This window comes from Globicephala melas, chromosome 7 (genome assembly GCF_963455315.2).
Source record: "Globicephala melas chromosome 7, mGloMel1.2, whole genome shotgun sequence".
Taxonomy (NCBI): domain Eukaryota; kingdom Metazoa; phylum Chordata; class Mammalia; order Artiodactyla; family Delphinidae; genus Globicephala; species Globicephala melas.
The window spans coordinates 114328889-114344088 of NC_083320.1; positions in this window are offsets into that span (position 1 = coordinate 114328889).

The following is a 15200-nucleotide window of genomic DNA, read 5'->3' on the forward strand; positions in this document are numbered from 1 at the left end:
TGCGCCACAACTACTGAGGCCACGGGCCTGGAGCCCATGCTCTGCAACAAGAGAAGCCACCGCAATGAGAAGCCCGTGAGCAGCAACAAAGACCCAACACAGCCAAAAATAAAATAAATAAATAAAAATTTTAAAAAAAAGGAGACAAGTCACAGAATTATTGGATGCAATTCTGCTACCAAGCACACTAACTATCATTAAAGTATCAGGCCATTCAAACAAAGGCTGACTCCACAGAAGCAAAAGGGAACACTCCTTAGCTGATCACGCCACCAAGACAGCAGCTCTGCAGAAGGATAACAGTCAACTAACAGCTGTTTTCTCTTTTCAGCCTCCCAGTAACCTTACTGACACCCCATTAAATTTTCAGGGGACGGCACCAAAAGGAGAAAAGGATACTTCGAAACAGAAAGGAGGAAGGTTTGACTCCAGTAACGGGCTCCGGATAGGCCCAAACGGGAAGCCTATCCTTCCTTTTGGAGCTCAACACCCCACTCTACAATGTATTCATGAGTTGACTCACTGGAACCCAGATAAGATGGTATTGTGGGGTAAATAATATTTTTGGAAGCCTTCCTTCACTATAGCTCGGAAAGTTTATTCTAGATGCACCACGTGTCCAAAATACGACCCAGGAAATCCATTATGCAGTTCTCAGGGAAGCTTTCCATCACCTGCTGGCCCTTTTGAAATCTGGCAGATGGATTTTACCCAAATGCCCCCCTCTCAAGGTTACCAGGACGTACTTGTTATGATGTGCATGTTTTCACGTTGGCTTGAGGCATTCCCGTGCAGAAGGACCGCTGTGCAGTCAGTAGGCAAATTAATATTAGAAAGGGCTATTCCCTTGGGGAGTCCCTTCAGAAATACATAGTGATAGGGGAACCCACTTTACTGCACAAGTTGTCAAGGAAATTTGCAAAATCTGGTCAATTATGCAGCGTTTCCTTTGTGCTTACCACCCCCAGTTCTCTGGGTTAGCAGAAAGAACAAATGGAACAATTAAAACCCAAGTGGCTAAACTGTAGATGTTTATTCCTTACCCCGGCCGAAGGCCCTTCTACCGGTCCTTCTCAAGCTAAGATCTACTCCCTTTGGGAAACATCATTTGTCTCCTTTTGAAATTATAACTGGCAGACCAACGAGACTAGATGAAGGGTTGTATGAATCTATGTTATTAAAAGGGGACATGTTACATTATTGTAAAAGCTTAATCAAGCGCCTAAAAGAGCATTCTAAGCTTCTTTCTGAAGGCTGTCATAGTAATCTATCTTTGGATGAAGATCAGCTATCCCACGATTTACAACCTGAAGATTATGTATATTGGAAAAGACATCATTTAAAGGGCTCACTACAACCCAAATGGAAAGGCCCTCACCAGGTATTCTTAACTAGCTCACGTGCAGCAAAACTAAAGGGAATTGACTCTTGGATTCACATTTCCCACATAAAAAGGACCCCTGCACCGGACTGGTCCACAGCGAGGACTGCTGACCTCAAACTCACCTTAAAACGATGGTCAAACACAGGAGAAACTACGCTCCCACCAGGATTAGAAGAAGACGACATCAGAAGTAGGCAGCTTACCCAAGATGCTGGACCTGACTCGTATGATCATTTATAGTGTTTTTTTGACTTCTTGGACCTTTGCATGTAAATCAAATGTTTTTCTATCGTAGGCACGATCCTATGCTAGTTTTAAACATCAATCCAATTGTTGGGTTTATGGCCAGTTACCTGTGTCCAGTACTTCTGGGTTACCTTGGTAGATTTCTCCCCTCCAAGGCTCTAGCTGGTCGACTCTTAGGAAATTTATTTCAGAAGAAAGAAATGTCAGTCCTGTTCTGGCTACTATGGCTATTACTAGGTGGGAATCCCCTCACCTGGCCAATTAATAATACCTGCTCTGACACTGGCCAAGAAAATGAACTTTCTTTTATGGTCACTCAAGCTCAGTCAGAACAACGGTCTAAGTCTCAATCGAAAACTGTAACCTCCCATTTATTAGAAGAAAACCTCCAACAATTATGGGATGGGTTCATGTGGTTAACACCAGGCTATTTAAGTTTAAAGGCTTTTCTATGTTGGGAACAGTTAAATCATACTAAGAATGATCAGCCTAGTAACATTAGGAAATTAGGCTGGGTGCCTTATGAACAATGCCTACATATTATTACCCTTAGAGATCAGGATTTGTATGGAATCGACGGGGTCAGACAACCAGAGATTCACTGGGTCACACGAATGGGACTCAGTGGATCTGTAGTACTAATTTATGGCCTTGGCTTCCACCAGGATGGATAGGAAGATGTGCCCTGGGAGTCCCATGGATTCAAGGTCATATACGTAACAATTTAGAGATGACCCCAGCCAATTTACCACTGGCATGAGCCCTACGCGTCAAGAGATCCGTATTCCGCTGGTCTGACCACTTAGGAGCTATTTTTGCGCCTTCAATAGGATTGGGGAATATAATCAGCCATACTGAAGCCTTAACAGAATTCACTCAACAGGCTTTAAATGACTGTAACCAGGCTATCAGCCTGCTGAATTTCGAGGTCTCTATGATGAGCAAGGTGGTGCTACAAAACGGCGTGGCCCTTGACATCCTTACAGCATCTCAGGGAGGCACCTGTGCCATGACTAAAACCGAACGCTGTGTTTTCCCACCTGACGAATCCCCTGATGGAACACCTTTAATGAACCCAATGAAAACTCGGATTTCTGCCTTAAGTCCTAAGGCTTGACGACCTCTTCAGAAACTGGTTTGCCGTGGGAAGCTCTTGGCTTAAATATTTACTTATAACTCTATTATGTTATTAGCTATATTATCTGTATGTTGCCTGTTTTACAAGATTACTGTTTCTTGTTTTACCAAATGTGTGCCTGAGCCTCCAACAAAAATAATGATGACGAAGAGACTTGAAGCGGTTGATCAACTCTATGGTTCTGTATGAGATCAACGACTGTAATAGTGCAGCTCTAGACATGGGAAGATGCAAGAGGGGATTTTTTCCTGGACCATAACAGACTAGTAACGCAGGTGGTCCAGAGACCTTCGGTTACTGTTATAAGGCCTCGTCCAGTAGTAGCACGTTGAGTGGCCTCTCAGCAAAATCTTTGCCAGACTTAGGGATAAGCCTTCCTAGCACCATGGGACGAAATGGCCACGAAATGCCTCCCAAACCATGGTCGAATTTATGACCATGAGGGGGCGCTGCCAGCTAAACATTGGCACTTGCCATCCACCTCTGCGAGGATTAAGCCGCTGCAGCCGCTGACCTTCAACACCCCCTGAAAGGAGCTCAGGGTGGAGAGCAGAAAGGAGGCCCTCTGTGCGCTGGGAGAAACTGGCAGGACAGGCCTTCAGATAGTTAGATATTTTCAGGACAAGATTTTATGACCTCAGTTCCCGTTTCTCCTCACATCTAGAAAAGCACTAAAATCATAAATGGTGACGTCTGCTTCTCATGACGAGCAGCCACCTTCTGTAAAACTGTGCTTGACTGGATGGCATGAACCCCCTTCACCAAAATCACGTACATACTGACCTTCCTCCTGCCCCTTGGGAGCAGCTCCTCAGAGCCATCTGAAAGGCTGTCTCCTGGGCTATAGTCCTCAAGTTGCCCCAAATAAAACAACGCACAGCTCTCAGGTTGTGCGTTTCCCTTTCAGTTGGCAATAATGACTGAGCGTTAATGGAGGAGGCCAGTAGGATAAAGAGGCTAATAAAGAAAACGCAGCTTTCGGCTTCTCTGATTCACCGGCCACCTTGAGTGGAAGCCTGGAGGGCTGAGAAGGCCGGACAGACCACCAAGAAGCCGCCTGGGCCCGAACCAACGTTCCTGTGGTCGGCAGGGGAGGCACTGGAAGGGGGAATGTCCTGAGTGCCCTCCTGTGAGACGCCCGCGGGGCAGCCCCAACCAGCCCCAGTTCCTTGCGAATATCTCGGATGAGAGACTCCCGCACGCCGACTGATGGCCCGAGGGCCTGCCCGGCTCCAGATCCCACTCTGTCTGTCCTCATTACTCCAGTGGAGCCTCACGTCACCCTCGATGTGGCAGGTCAGAGAACTGAGCTTCTTGTGGACACCAGAGTCACCTGCTCTGTTGTGACTTGGCCGGGCAGCCCCCTCCCCAACCGTGACTGTCCTGTGTTGGGAGTTATGGACAGCCAAAGGGAAGGCGATTTACTTCTCCCATTGCCTGCGGAGTCCGGCCCATTATTATTATTCACTCCTTTTTGTATATGCCACAACGCTCTGTCCCCCTCCACGGAAGAGATTTGCTAAATAAATTAGGAGCTAGTATGTTCTTAGGACAGGATAAAATCCAAGGAGGTAAAGAATTCAAACAGAGCGTGCATCTATTAGTAGCCCCAGATGACCCACCTGCTGGTCATCCAAATACTCCCCAAGACATCCCCCGGGAAATGAGAGAACAAGTAGATTGTGCCGTTGGGGATACCTTGGTGCCAGGGAGGGCAAAATGTATTCCCCCAACAGAAATACAATGAAGGAAACATATCCCTGGAAGAGACAGTAAAGCCTGAGGCCATGAGGGGATGCAACAGCTGCTCAGCAAATTCCTAAAACATGGACGCATGAGGCCCTGCCAGTCCCCTTCCAACATGTCAGTGCTGCCTGTTCAGAAGCCTAAGCGGGAGTGTCGGTTTGTGCAAGACGTCGGAGCACTGAATGAGGCCGTCATCCCTATTCACCCACTGGCGCCAAACCACATACCCTCCTCACCTAAATGCTGGGGAGCGCTTGGTATTTCTCTGCTTTGTACCTCAAAGATGCACTCTTCTGAATTCCCCTTCATCCAGGCTCTCAATACGTTTTTGCCTTTGAATGGAGGGACCTTGACATCCTGAAGGCTCCCCAAAATACTGGGGCAGTGCTTCTGCAGGATTTTTAGGACAGCCCCCATCTTTTTGGAAACATGTTATCAAGGAAGCTGAGGGAACTCAGCCCTGAGGAGAGAACTCTTGCTATCATATGTTGATAACTTATTGATAAGTAGTGAGAAAAAGCAAGATTCAGATCAAAATACTGTTAAAATCCTAATTTTCTAGCAGAAAGGGGACAGAAAGTCTCCCCAACTAAGGCTCAGATCTCACAGCAACGGGTTCAGTATTTAGGATTCGTTTTGACACCAGGGGCTCGAGCCTTGGCCACAGAGGGAAAACCCGCAATGAGTGCATTACCATATCCAACCACAGAGGCAGGTCTGATCTGTTAGATGAACCTCTTGACAACCCAGAGGTCAAATGGTTTACCAACAGGAGGAGTAATATAGACATGGGAGCCTGAAAGACAGGGTATTCCAGTTAGTCTAGGTGAAGCCATAGAAGCCAAGGCCCTGCCACTCCAGAATCAGCCCAGAAGGCCAAGCTAACAGCATGAATGAGAGCTTTGCAATTAGGGAAGGTTAAAAAATTAAATATTTTTACTGACTCTAAATACGGGTTCCACGCCGCTGCCACAGACTCCGGGGGTGGGCACCAGCCACTGCATCTGCACACCCCCTATCAAGGGGATAATGGCCAGCACATGCTGAGGGAAGATGAGGCAGGCATCCACACGAAAAGCAGTCCTCGCACCAAGAATATTAAAACCATGCAAGATACACAGGGGTGCTCTCATGTAAAAATAGCCCTCCAAGACCACAGTAGATAATTGTTCCTCCTAACGTCACAGAGTAAGAGAAGTATGAGTACAATGAGGAAGCAGAGGAAGCACTCCCGATTAACAGATCAAGAGAACTTCCCTGAAAGAACGAACAGTGAGACAGACCTCTTTAGTCTGATAGACGCCAAGTTCCAAAAGGATAAAATGAAAATACTGAAGGAATAAAGAAAGGCTAGCGACAGAAGTGCAAATTAATGTAAAAAGGAACTAGAAACTAGAAGGAGGAGCCAAGAAAAATTAGAAAATTCATTTCCTGAGACGAAAGCTGAGCTCAAGGCAGTGAAGAGCAGAATGAATAATGCAGAAGAACAAATAAGTGATCTGGAAGATAGAAAAAATGGAAATCACCCAGCCAGAACAGCAGACAGAAAGCCAAAGGAAAAAAAATTAAAGCACAATAAGTGACCTATGGGATAATATAAAGCGTGCCAATCTACACATAAGAGGGATTCCAGAGGAGCAGAAAGAGAAAAAGGGATCAAAATGTATTTGAACAGATTATGGCTGAAAACTTCCCACACCTAAAGAAGGAAACAGATATCCAGGTACAGGAAACACAGAGGGTCCGAAACAAGATGAACACAAACAGACTACACCAAGACATATTATAATTAAAATGACAAAATTAAAGACGATTCTAAAGGCAGCAAGAGAAAAACAAAGAGTTAATTACCAGGGAACCCCCATAATGCTATCAACTGATTTCTGTACAGAAATTCTGCAGGCCAGAAGAGAGTGGCAAGACATATTCGAAGTCATGAAAGGAAAGAATCTGCAACCTAGGATTCTCTACGCAGCAAGATAATCAATTAGAATAGAAGGAGAGAGAAAGAATTTCTCAGACAAGCAAAAACTAGAAGAATACAGCAATACTAAAACTATCCTAAAGGAAATATTGAAAGGTCTTCTCTAAATAGAAAAGAAGGGACTTCCCTGGTGGCGCAGTGGTTAAGAATTCACCTGCAGGGTTTCCCTGGTGGCACAGTGGTTGAGAGTCCACCTACCGATGCAGGGGATGCGGGTTCGTGCCCTGGTCCGGGAGGATCCCACATGCCGCGGAGCGGCTGGGCCCGTGAGCCATGGCCGCTGAGCCTGTGCGTCCGGAGCCTTGCTCCGCAACAGGAGAGGCCACAACAGCGAGAGGCCCGTGTACTGCAAAAAAAAAAAAAAAGAATTCGCCTGCCAATGCAGGGGACACGGGTTTGAGCCCTGGACTGGGAAGATCCCACATGCCATAGAGCAACTAAGCCACAACTACTGTGCTTGTGCTCTAGAGCCCACGAGCCACAACTACGGAAGCCCATGTGCCTAGAGCCCATGCTCTGCAAAAAGAGAAGACACTGCAATGAGAAGCCTGCACACCACAACTAAGAGTAGCCCCCACTCACCACAACTAGAGAAAGCCCGCGTGCAGCAACAAAGACCCAACACAGCCAGAAACAAATAACAAATTAATTAATTAATTAATTTAAAACAAAAGAAAAGAAGCAATAATCTATAGGAAAAAGACTATCAGAATCAGAAAGTAAATCATTTAAATAAGCTAGTATACAGATTAAAACTTTTTTTAAATTAAAATAAAAATTTTGTGAAAGCAATGATAACCACAATGAACAGCAAAATAATAAACATGAAGATGTAGTAGAGGACATCAAAATCGTGAAATGGGGGGGAGGATAGTAAGATTTTTGTTTTTAGACTGTGTTTGAGCCTAAATGACTATCAGTCTAAAGCAAGTAGATATAGGAAGGGGTTAACATACTTGAAAAACAAGGTAACCACAAGTAAAAAACATACAATGGATTCACAAAAAATGAAAAAGAGAACACAAGCATGAAATAAGAGGAAATCATCAAACCACAAAAGGAAAAACAAAAAGAAAGGAACAAAGAAGAAATACAGAATCAACTAGAAAGCAAGGTTTAAAATGTCAATAAATTATCAATAATTATTGTAAATGTCAGTGGACTAAATGCTCCAATTAAAAGACATATACAGCAGAAACTAATACAACATTGTAAATCAACTATACTCCAATAAAAATTAATTTAAAAATAAATAAAAGAGAGAGTGGCAGATTGGATAATGAAACAAGCGTCCACTATATGCTGCCTACAAGAGACCCATTTTAGGGCAACAGACACACAATAGATTGAAAGTAAGGGGCTGGAAAAGATATTTCATGCAAATGAAAGGACAAAAAATCAGGGGTCATAATACTCATATTAGACAAAATAGACTTTAAAACGTGGGCCATAAGGAAAGATAAAGAAGGACACTCTATAACGATAAAAGGATCAATACGAGAAGAGGATGTTATACTCATCAACATATATGCACCCCATATAGGGGTACCCAAATACATAAAACAAATACTAACAGAGAAATTGACAGGAATACAATAACATAGGAGGTTTTAACACCCCCAGACATCAATGGACAGGTTGTCTACACAGAAAATCAATAAGGCAACAGAGATCCTAAATGATACAATAGAACAGTTAGATTTAATTTATCTTTTCAGGACACTACCTCCAAAAAAAACCAAAACCAAAACCAAACAAAAAAAAAAAACCCAAACAAAAACAAAGCAGCATACACATTCTTTTCAAGTGCACATGGAACATTCTCGAGGACTGACCACATACTGGGGCAGAAAAAAAGCCTCAACAAATTTGAGTCTAGAAATTATGTCAAGCATCTTTTCTGACAACAGCAGCATGAAACTAGAAGTCAAACACAGAAAAAAAAAAGAGAAAAAACTGATTACGTGGAGACTAAACAACATGCTGATAAAAAACCAATGCGTCAACAGTGAAATCCAAGAGGAAATTTAAAAAGACACCTGAGACAAATGACAATGAAAACACAACCTTACAAAATCTATGGGATGCAGCAAAGGGAATTCTTAGAGGGAAGTTCATAGCCATACAGGCCTTCCTCAAAAAAAAAGGAAAAATCTCAAATACCCTAACCTACTATCTAAAAGAATTAGAAAAAGAAGAACAAACAAAAGCTAAAGTCAGCAGAAGGAAGGAAATAATCAAAATCAGAGAGGAAATAAATAAAATAGACATTTAAAAAAAATAGAAAAAAATCAAGGGCTGGTTCTTTGAAAGGGTAAACAAAATTGACACACCTTTGGCCTGGCTCACGAAGAAGAAAAAGGAGTAACATCAACTGATACCATAGAAATACAAAAAACCTTAAAAGAATACTATGAATATTCATATGCCAACAAATTTGACAACCTAGAAGAAATGGACAAGTTTCTAGAAACATACAGCCTATCCAAAACTCAATCAAGAAAAAATAGATAATTTGAACAGACCAATCACTGGAAGTGAAATAGAATCTGTAAAAAAAAGAACAAAAAAAAACCCCCACAACAACACTGCCCCCCACAAAACAACAAAACCTTCCTACAAACAAAAGTCCAGGACCAGATGGCTTCACAGGTAAATTCTACCAAATGTAGAATGAGTTTGAAAATGTTCCTTCCTCTGCAATTTTTTGGAATAGTTTCAGAAGGGTAGGTGTTAACTCTTCTCTAAGTGTTTGATAGAATTTCCAGGTGAGGCCATCTGGTCCTGGCCTTTTGTTTGTTCACAGTTTTGTAATCAGAGACAATTTCAGTACTTGTAACTGGTTTGTTCATATTTTCTATTTCTTCCTGGTTCAGTCTTGCGAGATAATGCCTTACTAAGAATTTGTTCATTTCTTCTAGGTTGTCCATTTTATTGGCATATAGTTGCTTATAGTAGTCCTTTATGGTCCTTTGTATTTCTGTGGTGTCCGTTGTAACTTCTCCTTTTTCATTTGTTACTTTGTCTTGTTTAATTTTTATTTATTTTTTGGCCACACCATGCAACATGTGGGATCCTAGTTCCCTGAACAGGGATTGAATCTGTGCCCCCCTGCAGTGCAAGCATGGAGTCTTAATCACTGGACCACCAGGGAAGACCCCTTATTTTATTGATTTGGGCCCTCTCCCTTTTTTTCTTGATGAGTCTGGCTAAAAGTTTATCAATTTTGTTTATCTTTTCAAAGAACCAACTTTTAGTTTCATTGATCTTCTCTATTGTTTTCTTAGTCTCTATTTCACTTATCTGTTCTGATTTTTATGACTTCTTTCCTTCTACCAACTTTGAGTTTTGCTTGTCCTTCTTTATCTAGTTGCTTTAGGTGTAACTTAACATTGTTTGAGATTGTTCTTATTTCCTGAGGTAAGCTTGTATTGCTATAAACTTCCCTCTTAGAATTGCTTTTGCTGTATCCCACAGGTTTGGGATCCCTGTGTTTTCATTCTCATTTTTCTCTAGGTATTTTAAAAATTTTCTCTTTGATTTATTCAGTGATCCTTTGGTTGTCTAGTAGCATATTGTTTAGCCTCCATGTGTCTGTGTTTTTTGCATTTTTTTGCTTGTATTTGATTTCTAATTTCATAGCATTGTGGTCAGAAAAAATGCTTGATATGACTTCAGTTTTCCTAAATTTATCAAGGCTTGCTTTGTGGCCCAGCATGTGATCTATCCTGAAGAATGTTCCATGTGCACTTGAAAAGAATGTGTATTCTGCTGCTTTTGGGTGGCACACTCTATAAATATCAATTAAGTTCATCTGGTCTAATGCATCATTTAAGGCCTGTGTTTCCTTACTGCTTTTCTGTCTAGATGATCTGTCCATTGATGTAAGTTGGGTGTTAAAGTCCCCCACTACTATTGTGTTACTGTCAATTTCTCCTTTTATGGCTGTTAACATTTGCCTTATGTATTGAGGTGCTCCTGTGTTGGGTGCATATATATTTTCAATTGTTTTATCTTCTTCTTGGATTGACCCCTTGATCATTATGTAGTGTCCTTCTTCGTCTCTTGTAACAGTCTTTATTTTAAAGACTATTTTGTCTGACTATTGCTACTCCAGCTTTCTTTTGATTTACATTTGCATGGAATACCTTTTTCCTCTCCCTCACTTTCAGTCTGTATATGTCTCCAAATCTGAAGTGGTTCTCTTGTAGACAACATATATACAGGTGTTGTTCTTGTATCCATTCAGCCAGTCTGTGTCTTTTGCTTGGAGCATTAAATCCATTTACATTTAAGGTAATTATTAATATGCATGTACTTACTGACATTTTATAAATTGTTTTGGATCTGTTTTGTTGGTCTCTTTTCTTCCTTTCCTCTTAGTTCTCTTGTGATTTGATGACTATCTTTAGTTTTGTGTTTTGATTCTTTTTTCCTTTTTCTGTGTATATGTATTATAGATTTTTTTTGTGGTTACCATGAGGCTTTGATGTAACCATCTACATATATACATGATTGTTTTAAGTTGCTGGTCTCTTAATTTCAAATGCATTCAAATATCCTGCATTTGTACTCTCCTCCTCTCATGATTACTGGTTTTGATATCATATTTGTGTGTGGATGATCTCCTAACTTTACTGTGTGTTTGCCTTTACTGGTGAGCTTTCCCATTTCATAATTTTCTGGTTTCTAGTTGTGGCCCTTTCTTTTCTGCCTAGAGAATTTCCTTCAGCATTTGTTGTTAAGCTGGTTTGGTGGTGCCGAATTCTTTTAGCACTTGTACGCAAAGCTTTTTTTTTTTTTTTTTGCGGTACGTGGTCCTCTCGCTGTTGTGGCCTCTCCTGTTGCGGAGCAAGGCTCCGGACGCACAGGGTCAGCGGCCATGGCTCACGGGCCCAGCCGCTCCGCGGCATGTGGGATCTTCCCGGACCGGGGCACGAACCCGTGTACCCTGCATCGGCAGGCAGACTCTCAACCACTGCGCCACCAGGGAAGCCCTGTGTAAAGCTTTTGATTGCTCTGTCAAATCTGAATGAGAGCCTTGCTACATAGAGTATTTTTAGTGGTAGGTTTTTCCCTTTCACTTTAAATATTTCATGCCACTCCCTCTGGCCTGCAGAGCTTCTGCTGAAAAATCAGCTGATAACCTCATGAGGATTCCCTTGTATGTTATTTGTTGCTCTTCTATTGTTGCTTTTAATATTTTCTCTTTATCTTTAGTTTTTGTCAGTTTGATTACTATGTGTCTTGGCGTGTTCCTCCTTGGGATAATCTTGTATGGGGCTCTGCACTTCCTGGACTTTGATGATTGTTTCCTTTCCTATGTTCAAGACGTTTTCAGCTATTACCTCTTCAAATATTTTCTCAGGCCCTTTCTCTCTCTCTTCTCCTTCTGAGACCCCTATAATGTGAATGTTGGTGTGTTTGATGTTGTCCCAGTGGCCTCTTAAACTGTCCTCATTTCTTTTCATTCTTTTTTCTTTATTCTGTTCTGTGGCAGTGATTTCCACCGCTCTGCCTTCCAGCTCACTGATTCATTCTTCTGCCTCATTTATTCTGCTATTGATTCCTTCTCATGTAATTTTCATTTCAGTTCTTGTATCGTTCAACTCTGTTTGGTTGTTCTTTATATTTTCTAACTCTTTGCTAAAAACTTCTTGTAACTTCCCAGTGTGTCCATTCTTTTCCCAAGTTCTTGGATCATCTTTATGATCATTACTCTGAACTCTTTCTTAGTAGATTGCCCGTCTCCACTTCACTTAGTTGTTCTGGTGTTTTATCTTGTTCCTTCGTCTGGAACATATTCCTTTGCTGTCTCATTTTGTTTAAATTTCTGTTTATATTTTTATGTATGTAGTAGCTTAGTTACATTTCTTAACCTTGAAGTGGCTCTCTGTAGGTGATGTCCTATGTATCCCAGCAGTACACTCTCCTCTTGTCACCCAAGGACCAGCTGGTCCCAGGGTAGGTTCTGACCTGTGTTTGCAGACTCAGTTCAGCAGGCTGCAGGATCGTAGTTTCCTTGCTTCTCATGTCTGCCCCCTGGTGGGTGAGGCTGCTCAAGAGGCTTGTGCAGGCTTCCTGGTGGGAGGGGCTGGTGCCTTCCCACTGGTAGGTGGGGCTGGGCATGTCTAGAGGTGGCTGTGGGCCCTAGAAGTCTTTAGGCAGCCTGTCTGCTGATGGGTGAAGGTGCGTTCCAGCCCCATTGGTTGTTTGGCCTGAGGTGTCCCAGCACTGCAGCCTGCAGACTCTTGGGTGGGGCCGGGTTTCGCTGCCAAGGACACGAGACATCTGCCTCCAGCCTGGGTTCACATAGGTCCACCACCAGCTTATAACCCCAGAGAGAGCCACAGCTGCCCCCTGCCTCCCCAGGAGACGCTCCAAGACCAGCAGGTAGGTCTGGTTCAGACAACTATGGAATCACTGCTTTTGCCCTGGGAGCCGGTGGATGCGGGACCTTGTGTGCGCCCACCAAAGTGGAGTCTCTGTTTCCCCAGTCCTGTGGAGCTCCTGCACTCAAGCCCCTCTGGCCTTCAGAGCCAAATACTCTGGGGGCTCCTCCTTCCGATGCCAGACCTCTAGGCTGGGGAGCCTGGCATGGGACTCAGAGCTCTCACTCCTGTGGGAGAACCTCTGCGATATAATTATTCTCCAGTGTGTGGGTCGCCCACCTGTGTGGTATGGGGTATCCTTATATTGTGGGTGCTCCGCTCCTACCAAGCAATAATGGCCTACGAATAGTGTCTAGAAATACAGGAGTTATCTAACCACTGCTGTGAGAATAGAAATGGTTAAATGTGACTTTCAAGGACCACAGCTGGAGTGGGAAAGAGAAAAAGTAAAGCGTTTCCATTACAAGCCCTTCTAGACCATTAGAATTTCCAGCACATGCACTTATAATTTTGATTAAATAATTTTAATGAATTAAAAAAATACCAAAGTCAAGTTTACTACTACTAACATTAACTGTATATGTTAGTATTTTCCCACTGTTTTTTCTTTTTTAAAATTGACATATAATTGATTTACAATGTTGTGTTAGTTTCTGGTGTACAGCAGAGTGACTCAGTTATACATATCTATATATTCTTTTTTCATAGTCTTTCCCATTACAGTTTATCACAGGATATTGAGTATAGTTCCCTGTGCTATACAGTAGGACCTTGTTTATCCATCCTATATGTAATAATTTGCATCTGCTAATCCCAAATTCCCAATCCATCCCTCCCCCCCTCCCCCTCCCCCTTGGCAACCACAAGTCTCTTCTCTATGTCTGTGAGTCTGTTTCTGTTTCATAGGTAAGTTCATTTGTGTCGTATTTTAGATTCCACAGGTAAGTGATACCATATGATATTTGTCTTTCTCTGACTTACTTCACTTAGTACGATAATTTCTAGGTCCATCCAAGTTGCTGCAGGCATTATTTCGTTCTTTTTTATGGTTGAGTAGTATTCCATTGTATATATATACCACATCTTCTTTATCCATTCATTTGTTCTTGTACATTTAGGTTGCTTCCATGTCTTGGCTCTTGTAAATAATGCTTCTATGAACATAAGGGTGCATGTATCTTTTTGAATTAGAGTTTTGTCCAGATATATGCCCAGGAGTGGGATTGCTGGATCATATGGAAACTCCATTTTGAGTTTTTTGAGGAGACTCCATACTGTTTTCCATAGTGGCTGCACCAACTTACATTCCCACCAACAGTGTAGGAAGGTTCCCTTTTCTCACACCCTCTCCAGCATTTGTTATTCGTGTATTTTTTAGTGATGGCCATTCCAACCAGTGTGAAGTGATACCTCATTGTACTTTTGATTTGCATTTCTCTAATAATTCGCAATGTTGAGCATCTTTTCATGTGCCTGTTGGCCATCTGTATGTCTTCTTTGGAGAAATGTCTATTTATGTTGTCTATCCATTTTTCGATTGGGATGTTTGGTTTTTTGAGTATGAGCTGTTTGTATATTTGGAAATTAAGCCCCTGTTGGTCACATCATTTGCAAATATTTTCTCCTAGTCTGTAGGTTGTCTTTTCATTTTGTTTATGGTTTCCCTTGCTGCATTAAAGCTTGTAAGTTTACATCCCATTTGTTTATTTTTGCTTTTGTTTCTATTGCCTTGGGAGACTGACCTAAGAAAACAGATACAATTTATGTCAGAGAATTTTTGCCTCTGCTCTCTTCTAGGAGTTTTATGGTGTCATGTCTTATGTTTAATTCTTTAAGCCATTTTGAGTTTATTTTTGTGTATGGTGTGAGGGTGTGATCTAACTTCATTGATTTACATGAGGCTGTCCAGCTTTCCCAGCACAACTTGCTGAAGACACTGTCTCTTTTTCATTGTATATTCTTCCTTCTTTGTCAAATAATTGACCATAGGTGTAGGGGGGTATTTTTGGGCTCTCTATTCTGTTCCATTGATCCATATGTCTGTTTTTGTGCCAATACCATGCTGTTTTGATTACTGTAGCTTTGCAGTATTGTCTGAAGTCTGGGAGGGTTATGCCTCCTGCTTTGTTCTTTTTCCTCAGGATTACTGTGGCAATTTTGGGTCCTTTATACTTCCATATAAATTTTAGAATCATTTGTTCTAGTTTTGTGAAAAATGTCATGGGTAATTTGATAGGAATTGCATTAAATCTGTCGATTGCTTTGACCATTTTAACAAGATTAATTCTTCCAATCCAAGACCAAGGGATA